Source organism: Melanotaenia boesemani, chromosome 7 (genome assembly GCF_017639745.1).
Source record: "Melanotaenia boesemani isolate fMelBoe1 chromosome 7, fMelBoe1.pri, whole genome shotgun sequence".
Taxonomy (NCBI): Eukaryota; Metazoa; Chordata; class Actinopteri; order Atheriniformes; family Melanotaeniidae; genus Melanotaenia; species Melanotaenia boesemani.
Genome location: NC_055688.1, coordinates 5,793,446 through 5,810,897, shown reverse-complemented (window position 1 = coordinate 5,810,897; position 17,452 = coordinate 5,793,446).

Here is a 17,452-nt window from a genome sequence, read left to right as displayed (position 1 = left end):
GTCCTGTTGTCATTCCACTCTGTTTATTATTATCCGGGTGTTTGGGAACGTCTCGCAGCTTTAGTTTTTTGACGTGACCTGGACCTCGCGTCGTCCTGCAGGATCAGTCCGAGACCATCTGATGCCGTCTCAGGTCCGTTTTTACAGGTCGTGTTCAGACATTCATTATCTGATCAGTTCAAGCTCCTCGGTAACTTCATCCAAAGAGTCCGGTGTTGACCCCGGAGACTCTTCTCAGCTGGCAACACCTCCAACCTCTAAAGGTAGACCCTCAGGGGCCATTCCCATCAGGTGACTTTCTACTGTTCTAAACTGAACAGAAGCTAAAGTAGAATTAGTTTCTGTGAAGCAGCAGGATGAATGTCCTCCACTGGACGATGAAGAAGCCGAAGTGTTTAAAATGTCTGAAAACCTAGATACTAATGTCTTAGCAAAAATGGTATATCTGGTGCAGTGTGAAACACAATGTGGCACCTTTTTAAAGGGGAAATAAACGGCTTTTTAACAGTGTAAGGTTTCTTACCAACAATTATTACAACAAAAAATGAAATAACTTTTTCTACTAAGTTTATAAATGTACATTCTATAGATATATATTCTGTTCCTGTTCTCTCTTTGAGTATGTAATCAAAATTACCGTAGTTTAACAATATTTCCCACCCCTAGATGAATTAAAGGCGCGGCATGTAACAAAATCGAAGGTGAATGACAGAAGAATTTAATTAAAAACCATTTCTAATAGTATTTAATCAGTAAGAAAGTAAAATACAAAACTTTGAGTCATTTATATATTCACTGCTGAAAAAAATTAACAAAACTAAATTATTTGCATGAGAGGAGAGGGAATTAGCAGCAATGATTCTGTCTTCATCTTTTCTGGCAGATTTTTGGTCACATTTGCGTTTATCAGTGTCCTCACCACCAGAGGTAAGATGAGGTGGTGTCTGCAACCCACAGAAGTTACTCAGCTAGTGCAGCTCATCCAGGATGGCACATCAATGTGAAGGTTTGCTGTCTGTGTGGAGAGCATGGAGGAGATACCAGGTGACAAGCCAGTATACCAGGAGATGTGGAGGTGGCTGCTGGCAGAGGCGCCGCTTGGCAACAGGCAAACCAGGCAGATGCTTGGAGCCTTGAGCCAAAAGAGCCAAAACTTTTTTTTTTCTTTTAATTCTTTATTTTCAAGCAGAGCTATACACAATAACAAAAAAGAGAAGGGAGGGGGGACTGGAAAAACATATTTTCCACTTGTTGTCCACTTCTTTTTTTTTTAATAACATAAAAAAAAAATATTATGTAAACATAACAGTTTGTACAAACTTGGGAGAGTCAAACTTGTGCACATGGAGTTATGAGGGAAGAGAGAAGGAAAAGGAGAAAAAAATAATTTAAATAAATTTAGGATCAAATAAATAAATATCCAGAGTGTTGAAGGTGAAAGGGATGAGTTGTCTTACAAATACATGTTTAATTGTCTAGCACCTCTACAAAGTCTGGTCGTAGGGGCTTCACATATTTAACCCATTTGGTCCATAACTTAACAAAAGCACCTTTTTTAGACGAATAGAGAGGGTAATTGCTTCCATGATATATATATCATTTACAATATCTATCCATTCTGACATTGTGGGGTGTTCGGGAAGAAGCCAGCGTCTTGTAAATGCTTTTTTACAAGCAGATGTTAAAATAGCAAACAGATATCTGTTTGCACTGATTATCAAAGTTTCTCAAGAACAGAGTAGAGAACTCTAAAGGCAGGTTTAAATTGAGGATACCGATTAGCACCTTATGGAACTCTGCCCAGAAAGGTTTTATCCTTGGGCAGTCCCAAAATATATGCCAGTGGTCTGTTTCCCGAGACCCACACCGTCTCCAACATTTGCCAGAGCAAAATGTGCTTTTTGCTTTGGTGTGATAAAGAAGCGAATAAGACATTTCCAGTTGAACTCGCGCCATATATGAGTTTGTGCATGTCCACTGAAACTTACAAATATTCAGTCACTCTTCATTAGATATTGACACATTACCCTCCTCCTCCCCTTAATATATTTTGTAGAGTGAGACTTTTTTGTTAAGAAGCTTTTGTGAAATTTAGAAATGGCACCCTTAACTATAACATTTTTATAGCCCTTCAAGAACAATAACAAAATTGGGTCGTTGAAGTCCGTTTTGACACTTATTTGATGTTCAAAATAATTACGCACCTGGAGAAATAGGAAAAATTCTGAATTTTCAAGCTGATACTCATTCTTTAAACTTTCAAAATTCCTCATTTTTCCATTTTCCACAAGAGAATAAAATGTTGTTACTCCTTTTGAAATCCAAATTTTAAATGTATTGTCCATTAAAGTAGGCATAAATCCAGGGTCAAAGGCGCACCATTGAAGTATCTGTATTTTGTCATCTCATTGGAACTCTCCTTTTACCTTGTTCCAGATCTCTAGTTGTGTTTTAATCCATGGGTTTTGAATTTTCTTAGTATGTTTTCCTACATTTTTATAGGCTAATATTGCGTGAACTGGGGGGTCCTTCATAACTGAGAGTTCGATATCTTTCCATCTGGCATGAAATCCTGGGGCACATATTGATAAAGGGCCTAATCTGGGCCGCGTAGAAAATACCCTTTAAGGTAGGGCAAACCCCCTCCCCCTTTCAAAAGTTGTAGCGTTTTAAATTTGACCCTGGGTCTTGACCCTGCCAGATAAACCTAGATATGATTTTATCTATTTCTGAAAATTCTCTCAGAGATTTCTACTGGAAGAGCTTGAAACAAAAACAGGTATCGTGGAAGGATGTTCATTTTCACACTTTCAGTTCTGTGGCTCAGACTTAGAAAGGAAATTGAATTCCACCTTCCAATATCTTCTTTGATTTTTGTTAACAAAAGTCCATAATTTTTTTTTGCAAGCAGTGAAATATCCTTTGTAAGGTGTATACCAAGATATTTCAGTGTATGCTGATTCCAGTTATGAGGAAATTTCTTATTAAGTTGTGTTGGGGGTGTGTAGTTATAAGTCAAAAGTTGAGTCTTTTGTACGTTTAATTTATAACCAGAATAATTACCAAATTTTTGTAAAAGATTCATTAGTTCAGGAAGTGTGTTTGTCGGGTCACTTAGATAGACCAGAACATCGTCTGCATACAAGGCAACCTTATGAGCTTCTCTATTTATAAAGATACCTTTGATACTTTCTGTCTGTCTCAACCACTGTGCGAGGGGTTCTAAATAAAGAGCGAAGAAAAGTGGGGAAAGGGGGCATCCCTGTCTCGTTCCGCGTTGAAGTATAATGGTGTCAGAGATGTCCATTAATTTTTATTCTCTCAGATGGTTTACTATAAAGTGTACGGATAACTTGAGTAAAATTTTGATGTACGCCAACTCTTTAGAGAACTTTATATAAAAAAGCCCAACTGACTGAATCGAAGGCTTTTTCAGCATCAAGACTTACTAAAAGGGCTTCTAGATTGTTTTGTTGGATATGATGTAGGATATGCAATGACCTTCTAATATTATCATGGGTTTGTCTCTGTATAACAAAGCCAGTTTGATCTGTATGTATGAGCTGTGGGAGTACCTTCTCCAGTCTTTTAGCAAGAATAGCCGTAAACAACTTATAATCTACATTCAGCACCGAAATAGGTGTATATGACCCACATTCTAAACTATCTTTTCCCTCTTTGGGGATAACTGAGATGACCGCTTCACTCCACGAGGGAGGCATTTTTTAATTTTTAAGGACCGTATTGGAGGCTTCAAGAAGGCTTGGTAATAACTCAGACCAAAATGCTTTGTACCAGTCTGGGGGAAAGCCATCTGGCCCAGGTGACTTGTTTCCTTTTAACCCAGAGATAGCGGTGTTTAGCTCTCTTTCAGTTATAGCACTGGTCAGAATATTATTCTGTTCTTCAGATAATTTTGGTAAGTTAAGAGATTTGAGGGATGCCTCGATGTGTTGGTCGCTCTCTAAGGGTGGTTGTGAATATAGATGTTTGTAGTATTTTTCAAACGCCTTTAGTAATTCTACTTGTTTATATTGGATACTATTAAGATCTGGATCTTTTATTTTGTACATGGTTTTGTCTGCCCTTTCTTTTTGCAGCTTTCGAGCAAGAATTTTTGCAGATCGAGGCCCAGATTCATAATATTTTTGCTTTACAAAAACCATCTTTTTTCGATTTCCTGTGTGTATAATAGATTTATTTCATTACGGATTTTCTTAATTTCAATCAACAAACTAGGACATTGTGTTTGTTTGTGTTGTGTTTCGAGATCCTTCAGTTTCTTGTTAAGTTCTGCATGTTTTAGTTGTTTTATTTTATTATTATGTGCACACCAAGATATTATTTTTCCCTGAGTTACTGCTTTTAAAGTATCCCACACTATAGCTGAATCAACCTCCCCTTTGTCATTTTCCTCTAAAAATAATTTTATTTCCTTTCTCATCTGAGCCACAAACTGCAGGTTGTTTAAAATACTTTTGTTCAGTCTCCACAATGTAATTCGAGTATTATCTCCATTATGTACTGTACAAAAACCGGGGAATGATCCGACAGATCAACAGTACCAATATCACAGCTATAAATTCTGTGAAGGTATCTCTTGAAAACAAAAAAATAATCTATTCTCGTGTATGTGTCATGAGGATATGAATAGAAGGTATAGTTACGGCTTGAGGGGTAAAAGTCTCTCCAAAGGTCTAATATGCCCAACTCTGCTATTAGATTGTTCACTTTTCTATGCAGTTTGGTTGTAGGCACATTTTTAGACGCGTCTAATTTTGGGTCAAGACGAAGATTCCAATCCCCACCACAAATAACGATCCCTGTTGCTTCTACCATTAGGTCAAACATTTTTCTGTAAAAATCGTAACCACTACCTGGTCGGATATAGACGTTACATATAGATACTACCACATTGTCTATCTTTCCTGTGACTATTATGTACCTCCCTTCCTTATCCGATACCTCTGATATGTATTCAAAAGGTATTTTCTGTGATATTAATATTATAACACCTCTTCTTCGTCCAGATTTATAAGATGAACAATACACTCTAGAATATCCCATTCTTTTTAGCTTGTCATGTTCTGACAAAGACAGGTGTGTCTCCTGTAGGAGAACAATCTGTGCATTTTCACACTTCGCCTTTGATAATATTTTAGTCCTTTTAGCTGGATTTGAAATCCCTTTCATATTGAATGAAACTATTTTAATGTCCTGTGTGTTCTTTAAACATATATGACACATTACACATATTAAACCTCTCACTGTGACTCCAGTTGTATCAAACTTGTGCACTAACACAGTCTCTCCCATAAAACAAGTATTAAACACAAACATGAAAAACAAAACCATTTCAACCATGGTATAGCCAAAATAAAAACTAAATAAGGCAGGCGTTTTCAAGGTAGAGGCTCATATTGGAAGAGCCCTGCATGGCCTCATATGGTCCAGGTCCCAGCAGGGGGGAGTCCCACCTCTATGCGGGGTTGGGGCCCTAAAAAATGTCCACACACTAGCAGGATTCAGTGCAAAACAAAATTGTACTGAGGGCATTTTGTAATATAGACAATCCCGACTCTTTAATTAGAGTGCATAGGAAACTACAAATAGATTATTTAACTTTTATTAAGCGGCCATAAGGGAATGAGGTGAGTCATCTTTAACTGAAAAAAAAAAACCAAACACCCAACTTAACTGACTTTGTGTGGCGGTCACAGTCAATCATCCCTCAAAAGTAGGTTGTCTTCTGAATCCTTGAAGCTTTTCCTTGAATCGTGTGCATTGGCTGTCCTGTGTAGAATCACCCGCCACTGCGGTGCGCTGGCCCTCGCTCCGGGTGTGTCGCCCGCCCACCGTGCGCCAGGTGGACAATAGCTGAATCTCCTCATGATCCGGAGCAACTGCCGATTTTACCACACTGACAGGGAGCCCTCTAACAGCCATATCTCTTGTTGCTTCAGCTGCGTCCTGGTAGAGATGAGTGCCGTCATTATAGAAAACCCGCATTTTTGCTGGATACAGGGTCTGAAATTTGATGCGCTTCTCTTTCAGTACTCACTTGGCCTCCGCATATTCATTACGCCTCTTAAGCACCTCAGTGGGAAAGTCATGGTCAATGTAGAAGCGTACATCCTCGCAGAATACTTCTCTTTTTTGCCATGCTTTCCGGAGAACCTCTTCTTTCGTGCGGTAGCTCCCAAACTTCACCACGATTTTACCTGAGTGCAGGTCGGTTTTTGAGTTAGGGCTCGGTGTGCCCTCTCTATTTTGAGATCTTGCTCGCTGGGAAGGTCGAGTGCTTTTTTCAACAGATTGTCCAAAAAGTTGACCATATCAGAACCCTCTTTGTCTTCTGGTATTCCGTAAATGCGAAGATTATCCCTCCGTGCTCGACCCTCCTGGTCTATCAGTCTGGCTTCTAAATTAGCTTGGCGTTGTGTTAGCTTCTTGATTAGTGTGGATGCCGCTTGCAGCACCGTCTCTGCTTCCTCCAGCCTTTCTTCTGCCTCATCCAGTCTGTCGTTAACCCTTTTCACTTCATGTTTAATATCTGATAGCTGCTCATTGTTATCTCTTCGAAAATCGCGGAGTTCATTCAAAATACTTAGCAGAAGACTTCGCCGGCTCCAGGGTGCTGCCTCGGCCACCATGACTTGTCTCGGCGTCATCTTCAGTCAGATTTGTAGTTTTCCTACTTCTAGTCAAAACCCCCTTTTCCATTGTAACAAATCTTCACCAGTGTTAACAAAAAGTATAACTGTAGGGAGCTATTTATAAAAAGAAAACGTCAGGAGCTCACGAATCACGCTGCCATCCTCTCGCTAGCGGAACCGAGGACCGACCAACTTTAAACCAAGAGAGCCGTGACATCAAAGAACATTTAAAAGTTGAATAATTTGATGCTGTAACAACACCATTAAATATTATTAACATGTTCTTGTCACTGTTCTAAGTGAACAATGTCATAATAAAAGGGCAAGGCTCCCTGTAAGGAGTAAGGAGGGTGATGGGCTGTGACAGGCACGGATATCCACCATCGCCGATAATGATGAAGCCATTCGGTGGGTAAAGATGTTGGGTGTACAAGGGGCTGTTTTTTAGTACACGGGAATCATGTACTGATCCTGGATATCCTACAAAAATGTAGAGAAATCTGCCTCTATGGTCGCACACTGCCTGGAACTGAATGGAATGAAAAAGCTTCCTGTTAAAATAACATTCCGCATTATCACCAGGGGGCTTGATCCTGATGTGGCAGCCATCAATGCTTCCCACCACCTTCCTAAATGCTGCAGATCCACCAAGCTTCTGGAAACCAGCTGAAACCTCTGCCAGTCCATCCAAAGAGGGAAAGTTGATGACCCTTCTGCGCAGAGCCAGTATGGTCTCCGCAACCCTGTGGACAATGTCGCAGACCGTGGCCTTGGGCATGTCAAAGGCCCGGGCCACAACACGGTATGATGTGCCGCTTGCCAGCCAAAAGAGAAACACCAGCGTGTCCAGGTGTTTCCCCCAGCCATGGTGATCTGTGGCCCAAAGCTGCCCAATCAGACCTGAGATGGTGTCTCGGTTCAGGCGGAAGTCAGGGCGGAGATCAGAGTGACCATCAAAATACATGGTCAGGAGGGGGACGTTTTTATTAACCTGGCAGTAAAGTGGTGGTCCCTAAAAGAAATAAAACTTTGTGAGTTTGTGTGAAACACTTAAGAAAAAAAACATAAAACAAAAGACTAAAAGGAAAAAGGAAAAAACAACTTTCCAAGTAATGTAGCTACTTAAAATTCAATGTTTGAAGGAGCTCTGTGTTGTTTGTTGTTAAGCATGTTATTCTGTTGGTTAATTTCCAATGTGGTGTTGTTTTAACCAATAAAGTTCACTCTATGTAAATAGTCATTTCATTTAGTGTCTCAATTTATTCTTAGTTTAACTTCAGTGTACATAAAATTTATAACATGTATAACTAAGATGTGATATAAGCTGGAGTTGAGGCCTGTTCTTGGTCTACATAAAGACCTTCAGTGTTCTCTATAGAGAAAGGAGACTGATCTCCCATAAAACTAGCTGTAACAGCAGCTTTTAATTTGAGATGAGGACCAACAGTACATTTAACTTTGCCCAGAAGATGGCGTTGTCTGATTGCGATAAACAGGATACAAAAAAAAACAACTATTTACTTACGTGGTGTCTTGCTAACGCAACAAGTGCCATTTTCCTCATCCGTTTTCTCCTCATCGCATGTCTCCATCTTCTCTGCCGTTCTTTACTTATTTTGACGATTAAAAGCTGAATTAGCGTCAATAAGAAGATATTTAGAACTTGTGCCATTTCTCCGATGGAGAATACTGCATCGAGTCAGGCGGGTTGTTGTTGCCGTGGTGACGGCGGTAGTCACGTGGTTTCCGGCGAAGAAAAAATAGGGAGCTTCATGTCCGAATCGCTAAGAGAGTGAGTGCACTATGTAGTGTGCTATGTAGTGCAGCCCTATGTAGTGAACGAGGGGTTAGGGAGTAGGGTGCACATTCGGACACAGCCCATGTTAAGGTAGCTGAAACATGAAAACATGTTTATGTCAGGAAGAATTTTGGCCACTGACGGCCACCATCCATTCACTACTGTGCTTGGCATTTGAAGTAATTTCTGTCAATCTTTACTGCTAGATATCACACACGTTACCTTTTAAAGGCGAAATGTAAAGATTTGAGGTTCAAACTGATGTTAGGAAATGTTCAAAATGCTCAAATTTCAATGAGTTGCTACAGAAGGGCTCAAATGGACCATTTGCAAATGTAGTTCATTAAAACAAAAAAATGCTTTTGATGAATATTGCATGTGCATGTGTAGATAAAACAGATGTAGAAGAAAAGCAGCTGATCCTAACCTGATGGTGCTATGTAGGCATTTTGCTCCTCCACTCACCAATTCCAGCACATCTATTTTAACGTGTTCAAATATGTTTTACAAGTTAGAAATGCCAAAAATCCCAGCGTCATCAGAATAGTTTGATGGTGAATTAAAGGCTACATAATTAAGATTTATTCTGTAAAAATAATTTAAAATGTTCTCATTTGTTGCGAGGGATAAAAGAAAGCTTCCCTATGAATAATCTGTCTCTTTACATTAACAATGTTTTAGTGAAGTTTTTCTCCTTCAAAATAAGAGTTCCGTGACCGAATAACTTTGGTGCGCTGTTGCTCTTTACTACTTCCTGGTTCCTTAACCAATCATAATTGACTCCCCGCGGTTGCCTAACAACAAGGCAGCGTTTGGTATTTTATGTCGGTAAAAGAGCAGCAGATATGTAAGCTAGTAAAAGAAGCAGACCAGAAATAGTTTCAGAAAAACCTGAAAAGCCTCGACAGCCTGCTAAAAAAGCAAACGACCAAAAACAGAAAAAAACAAGGATCAGTATTGGAGAATCTTTTGAAAGGTGGAGAAGGCTGAGAGACCAGATTAATTTCAAGACGGATGCAAAGCTGGCAAAGTAGGTAAGTACTGGAATTTAGCTTAAATTAACCAAAAAGTTATTTGGATTTATTAAGATTGTAGTCTAATTTTTTTCTCGGCACTGATTAAATGAATTTGTGACTGTATGGACGTATTAGTGGAGTAAATTGATGGCCTGTTAGTTTACAACAATAAATGTAATGATGTTTGGGCCAAGTGAATACTGTGTTTGTCCTTATAAACTTATGAAATTACTATCAAATTCATTTATTAAGTGAGACTAAGGTAAAAAAGCCACTGCGTGGCATTTGTTGATTAATGTAGCTTTTGTTTACACTCTTATTTTATGCTAACGTAAATTAGCACGTGAAATTAGCGCTAGCATTGCAAAGCATAGCAACTTACTGTGTGTGAATCATCTTCACTCGTCATCATGATGTTTGCTGGCGCTTCATAGACTGTATAAAAGAACGGTCGTCTCACAAACCGGCAACCTACGCAAAACTCTCAGAGGGGGATGGAGGAAGAACGCTCTCTTAATGTTTTTCTCTTTCGACTGCAGTTCTGATTTGAAACACTTGGTGTCAGTGCTACTTATTTCGCCTTTAATTGGAAGGCTTTTACAGTAATGAACATACAAAAGTCAAAGTTCTGTAATTGATAAGGATGTTTACATGTTCCACAAGTGTGAGTTTATCATCAACCATTTACTGTATACTTAATTGTGCAAATGGCTAAAGGCAAATAAAACATGTTCAGCCTTTTCTGGAGACTATGACTTTTAGTATTTCTTACTTATCATTTTTAAGTTATTAACGTTGCACCATGAAACTTTCTAAATCTTAAAACTCTGTGTTTTGGACTCATTTTGATGGTGCACTGACATTCATTATGTACGATTCTGGAGCTGTTGTTGCCTTTCGTCATCTGGAGACTGAGAAACTGTCACTTTAAAGCAGCATTTCACATTGAGGAACCGCGTCACACAGTAGCAACTGGACATCAACACACAGGCCATTTTAAACACAATGGCCTCAGAGAAGAGACCAGATGAAAGACGAATGCTGAATTAGACACCATTAGTGGCTTACAGAGAAAATCTGACAAGTTCAGTATTGTTGCTTTAAATACTTTTTAAAACTTTAAAGTGTTAAAATAATTGGACAGTCTTTGATTTGTGAGCAGCAAGTTGCACCATGACTGAGGGTATGTGCAGGACGAGTGGCCATGACATTCAAGAGCAGGTCTGTCCTACAGAAAATACTTCTCACATTCATGTGAAGAATGACTTTTAGATCTTTGGTATTTAACCCTTTAACAACCTTAATTACCATTTGGTAGAGTCAATTTTCAGTGATTATAAATAAATTTTGGAAATAAACCTGCCTGAGTTATCTTTGGGTATGTAATATGAAAAGTGTTAAGGTAGGTGAAGAAAAAGTAAGTTAATAAATAAATAAATTCCTATTCCAGAATACCTCCAAATGTAATTTCAGATCAAAACTGAAAACGTTACAGAGCTTATGAAATTTTATTGATTTTTAATGTTTAGAACCAACTGCATAATTATCCTGGAATTAATTCCCCTACTATTATAATTACACTAATAATAATTTAATAGCATATAATAACCAAACTGGTTTGATGTTAGCAACATTCAGAAAAAAAAATCTTGTTTTCAAAATGTTAAATTATTTTATACATTTAGCCTCTGATCCCGTTTCTTGAACATAAAAAACTGAGATGCAAGAAAAGGTTCAGGACAGGGGCGTTTCCTGAGAACATGAAGGGCTGAGCCCACACCCTCGTAAAGAACCAACACAGTAAAAACCGCCTTTTATTTAAGCTTTCTTGAGCATTGTGTCACCTTGTTTAAAGCCAAATACTATAATATGTGCTTTGATATGTATTTATTTTCAGTCTTAAACGTGACAAAGTAAACAAGATCTCTAAAATCAGTATTAAACTTTTACTTTTCCAGACATCTGCTGTTTATCTCCACAACCTGCTCTTTACTGCACATCTTCTGCAACAAAATGATGAACATGAACTGTTTTCAGTCACTTGCAATTTTCAGAATAAAGATCATGCTGTAGTATTTACTGTACCTCTCTATCATCTCATCTGTCTCTTCCTTCTTTCCCTACAGGCTTCATCACTCGTTTTCCTTCCATCATTTCCTTCTTTCCTTCTTTCACTTGCTGTTTTCCATCTTTACTATTACTACTTTTTCAGTAGTACAGCCGAGTTTAAACTAGTGGTAAACTCTGGTTTTTCCTTCCCAGTCTCGAACATCCCTGTCCTGGAGCAACACACACATACAAGAACCACCAACCTCATTAATACATAAAGTAAACACCCACACAAAGGTGAGACCATGAAAGACTGGTTTTGTATTACAAATATAAACGTATTGTGAGCAACATAAAATGTAAAACACTCTTTAAAACTCTTTAACTATTAACCAGCCAGTGACCTGGAGGTGAACAAAACATTAGTAAATAAATTTATAATAAAGCTGTTCTTTATTTATCTGTATTTAAACTAAAGCAGCATCTAGAAACCAAACATCCAACACTGGGAAAGCCGTTTCCATCTACTGCAACACAAACACATGCGCACACACACACACACACACAGCAGCAAAATACGTAGACTCACTTCTGGATTTAATGCAAATGTGTAGAACAGAAAAGGGCAGGGCTAACGGTTTAGTACAGCTAGCTTAACCTTCGAAGTATCAAGTACCGTCACGAATGTTCATTTAATTTTAGGACATACAGGGTTTAAATTATTTGTGGTTTACCTGTTTTGTGTGTTGAGTCTTGCTGCCCATTGGCAGCGACCACAACTGAAGAGTTTCTCTCTTCTCTAAATAAAAAACCGTCTAATGTCCATTTTTGACCGCTAATAATGACCACTCGAAATAACACCAGAGTTCAGATTAGAGATAAAACGCTGGGCTGTTAGCCAACACGGAGGATTCCCGCTTCCATAAAATTCCTCTGTGATTGGTCATATTGTACCTGTGTTGCATTCATATAAGCCAGGAAATTACAAAACTACCATCTTCTTTAATGTCGGCTGAGAGAACGTAAACTTATTCCTTCTGGGATGAAAAAACATTCGGGGCTTGATGTGAAATGTTTGGGGCTAGAGCCGGGAATGCCCAGGCCAGGCGACGCCCCGGTTCAGGATACTCTTTTTTTTTTACCCCTCGTTTTTTTGTCACTGGTTCACATAACTTTTGAAAAGCATTTATTAGACTTCCCAAAGATTCATTATTTTGTTACAGACTTTCAACATTTACTTATTATGTTAGTATTTGTTTAAACGTTGATAACTGATCCCAGAAACACGCCAAAGCTAATGCTAACAGGGGGAAGCTAGCTCTAACTTTAGCATGACGTTAGCCTCCAGCTAAAATTAACCTGTTACCAAGGTGTACTGGAATACAGCCTGAAAAATTAATTTTGTAATGTTTTCCCCTCCCTAATTAATGTTTAGTATACACTCAGATTAAATATTTTATTTTGGCCTTCAATCGGCTGTCAGTAGATCTGCAGATGTCAACTGTTGGGTCCCAAAAATTAAATAAAAAAGTAAAGATGAGGAAAACAAAAGAAAAAAAAAAAAAGATGGACTATGGGAAAACTTTGTGAATAACCAGGATATAAAAGCTCTGGATATTTTTACAGGAAAAACACAATCGTTTTCAGACTGATTGGACAACCTGATGTCAACATCACTGAAGACCTGATCAGCTGTTAGGATCACAGATGGAAAGTGAGTTCAGGTTTTTTTTTTTTTTTTGTAACCCTTGTCCCACATTAAAAGACCAAAATGCGTAGCTTTCTTTCTTTCTTTCTTTCTTTCTGTCTGTCTGTCTGTCTGTCTGTCTGTCTGTCTGTCTTTCTTTCTTTCTTTCTTTCTTTCTTTCTTTCTTTCTTTCTTTCTGTCTGTCTGTCTGTCTGTCTGTCTGTCTGTCTGTCTTTCTTTCTTTCTTTCTTTCTTTCTTTCTTTCTTTCTTTCTTTCTTCCTTCCTTCCTTCCTTCCTTCCTTCCTTCCTTCCTTGCATTCTCATCTGGACCTGCAGTCTTGTTCCGGTTCAGTTTCTCCAGTTGCTTCTTCATCTGACTGCAGGAGACAGACAGGCTAGAGACGGAGACAGAGGGCTTCTCAGTATGTCCTGATGTGGAGGGAGATGATGCTGCGTTCAGGTCCATGACTGAGCTGCAGGGTAACAGAGTGGAGGTGTGACAGGAACGCTGCGGGCTCAAGGGAAGTGTGTAGTGTGCTGGGGGCAACATAACAGTAGATCCCGCCAAAATATTAATGTATTACAGCTGTTTCAGTGTGTATTACAGCTGTTTCAGAGTTTGTTAACAGTAATAATGGATTAGATTTTTATATTTTCTAAGATATTCAAAGCACTTTACATGTAAAAGCAGTTTAACATAATATTATGGCTGTTTCAGTGTTATCACAACATCAGACCATATTATCAAAATAAAATAAGTGTTTTATTATAAAAAGTTGCTTGTTCACTTCAAACTGAGAGATAAATGAGTTTATGGTCACAGTTAAACTGTAGATAAAACAAACTGCAACTTTTCTGATTGAATAATCTGCTTCACATGCAGAACAACAACTTGTACTACCAGTTACGTTTTTTACTATAACTGGCCTCTGATTGCATTTAATTTAATGTGTTATAATAAATCCTGGTCTTCTAGATCTGTGATATCTGATCAGTAAGCGAGACAGAGGAAATAATGCCGGTACGGTTGTTTAAAGTTAGTTGTTTATGCTTTTTAATGCTCACATGAACAGCAGTGTAATGTTCTCGTATGTCCACTAGATGGTTCTCTTCACCAGGAGATGGTTTTCATTCACATGCAGAGAAAGTTCAAAGCTGCTCATCATGTTGTCCTTGTTTGGTTCATGTTATTAGGTAAGACTTTATTTGTACATCAGGTTGAAGCATTTTACAGGGGGTGATGGGAGAAAAGGATTTGGAGGTACAGAAAGAGTTAAAAAAAAAAAGTAAAAAAGAACTATTGTTAATGTTATCACAATTTAAGTGTTTAACAACACAGATGACCATGAAGATTTGTAATTGAAGGAAAGACCAAACTCTGATGAAGAAACAGCTGGAATATGAAAAAGTCCGTTAATTTATTTACAGTCCCTAATGACCCTCCAGGAAAATATTACAACAAAAAAAAGAAAATCCAAACCACTAAGATTTAATATAAACAGGACTCAACACATGATTCTCCAATAAAACCACAAAAAATAAATAACATCACTTAATCAAATGTCCGACCAGAGGAAAGCAGATCACATTCTGGTTCTGTCATGTTGACGCTGATTTTCAGACTTCTGTTTTGTCTTAAAAATGTTTTTTCTTTCTTTCTTTCTTTCTTTCTTTCTTTCTTTCTTTCTTTCTTTCTTTCTTTCTTTCTTTCTTCCTTTCTTTCTTTCTTTCTTTCTTTCTTTCTTTCTTTGTATTTGTCTCTTTAATCTTTTCGGATGAAGTTTCTCTGTGTGGCTCTAAAAATGGGGTTAATTAGAAAACAGCAGCCCGCACTGGGCCGGTGTGTCTGCAGTACCCGGTTCTGTCCACTGCGGGGCGCCCTCGGCCCGCAGACCAGACTCTCCTGCAGCAGCTGGTGTCACAGAACCAGAACCAACGCATTCTGAGATTTTATGGAGAAATCAGGAGAAATAAAGATTATTTAGTTAAAAAAAAGTAAATGAATTTCAAAAGTTTTTTTGATGTCAGAACCTGCAGAACCTTTGCGTTCTGCTGATCAGAGAACCAGAACACACAGTGAAATGTGTGTGTGTGTGCGTGCGCGTGTGTGTGTGCCATACGTTCAGGTCATGCTTCGACCCGACCTGGCAGTGGTTCTGAAAGCAATGTGTCCCCCTCAAGGTTCCCAGTATAACTTGAACAGGGATGAAGCGTTTTCAGGGGGCCCCACTGAGACTTCCAGGGGTGCTTGAAATAATTCCAGGAGGTCTTTGTGTTTTTCACGGGTTCCAAGGTAGAAGATCCTGACGAGTGGAGGTTCTGCAGGGGATTAAGGAGTTCTCAGAGGTGTGCTGTGTTCCAGACTTTGTTCCAGTTTTCTGAAGGAGGTCCAAGAGGCCGGGAGGAGATTTAATTAAAACTTAAATCACTTTACGCGGCTCCAGGGCTCAAGAAAAAATTGTATGATTCTTAAGAGGTCCGGGAGGTTTAAAAAATCTCTGAGGGATTCAAAGCTTTTTTCTAGGATCTTCTGGAAGAACAGAGGAGGGTTCTCCAGCAGCTTCCACGTCGAGGGAATTTTACTTTAGCTTTACTGGAAAGAATTTTCCGGAGAATTTCTGTTTCAAGAAAATCCAGAGAGTTCCAGGTTCTTTTCAGGGAATATAAGTAGCTGTGTTCATGATAAGTATGGTATAGTGGAGAATTTAATTAAGGGATTTCTGGAAGGTGCTGGTTTACCTTTCAGGGTCTTAGAAGCCTGATTGAAGGTGGACGTTTCTGAGGTTTTACGTTTTTCAGATTAATCAAATTTAAAATAAATTTAAGGAATAAAAATCTGGGAAAAAAAGCAAAACAATAAATTCAGTAAGGTAAATTAAAATAAATTAAATGAATACAAAAAATAAAAGGAACAGTTTTTCACCAGCTAATTAAATCATTCCAACATGGATTTACACAACGAATTAATAATTATTACAGTTAATATTATTATTTAAGCTAAACGTCATTAAAATCAAAGAAAAATATTTCTGTTTTATGAGATTTTTTCTTGGAGGTTATGTTCAGGCTTTTTATTTAAATAAAATATTAAGGCTCCTTTATGTTCATTAGACGGACCGTCTTCATCTTCATCACCATCCTCTTCATCACCAACATGTTTGCAGCGTCTCATTGACTTTTTCTCTCCCGCACAGGAGTATTTTTTTTCCAGCCTTTCCAGACGTTTCTGTTTCCCAGGAGGAATGCAGCGGGCTAAAGGAGGATAAATATTTAATCAGCGCTGCTCTGGAGTTTTTGCTTAATTAGAGGAAATCTGCTCCCGACTCCAAAATGAACAAAAACTGAAGCTGGAGATGTCAGAAAATCCTCCAAAATGTGGAGATGGACGATCAGTCAGAACCTGGAAAACCTGATTTTTGTCCCAGATCATTTTATCAGAATTCTAGCTGCGGGATTTTTTCCCTTTTAATCTGAATGTGAAAGTAGAAACACATTATACCGCAGTGTGAAATAAAACTGGCATCTTATCAGGCTCTCCCTCTCCCTCCTGGTGTGTATGTGAGCGCCATATGTCTGTGCGTAAAAAAGCGCAAATTGGTGCCAAATATGCGCAGCGCCGGTGTCAGTCAGACTGACAGGAGAGATTATTCCACTTGAAACCAGTTAATCCTCCACAATCTGAGGCAGGAACCGAAACTGGTCGGTGTTCCTGGTTACAGTCACGTGGAAGTTCGCCCACAGTGACGTGAAATTAGTTTAATTCTGACAGATTGTTTGGTGCATGGATTCCGAACAAAACCGAGCTGGTTCCACCTGATCACGTGACCTGCGGGTTAACGGACCGTGCATGTGTGTGTTAACATGCTGTTACTGTCCACAGGTGTGTGTCATGAAGTATGTGTGTCACATCTCATTAGCCTCCCTCCCCTTAACTTTATTTTTTACAGAGCGCGCCGCCGAACACGCGGAAACCCTTATTTGGCACGCGCTTTAAAAAAACTGTGACGCAACACGATATTTGAGCCAATGAGGCGTCGGAGGTGCAGCCAGTATTCAAATGAGCTGTCCTTATTTGGACTTGTCTCCGCCTCCTCCCGCTCCACGCGGGTCCCCCAGGAGCTCCGGAGCCTCGGACCCCGGGAGAAGGAGCTCTCCGCCGGGACAGAGGAGCCATAAAGAGCCGGGGAGGGAGGGGATGAGATTTTTCGCTGCCCAATCCCCCTTTTCCCCCGGGAGCTGCAGCCT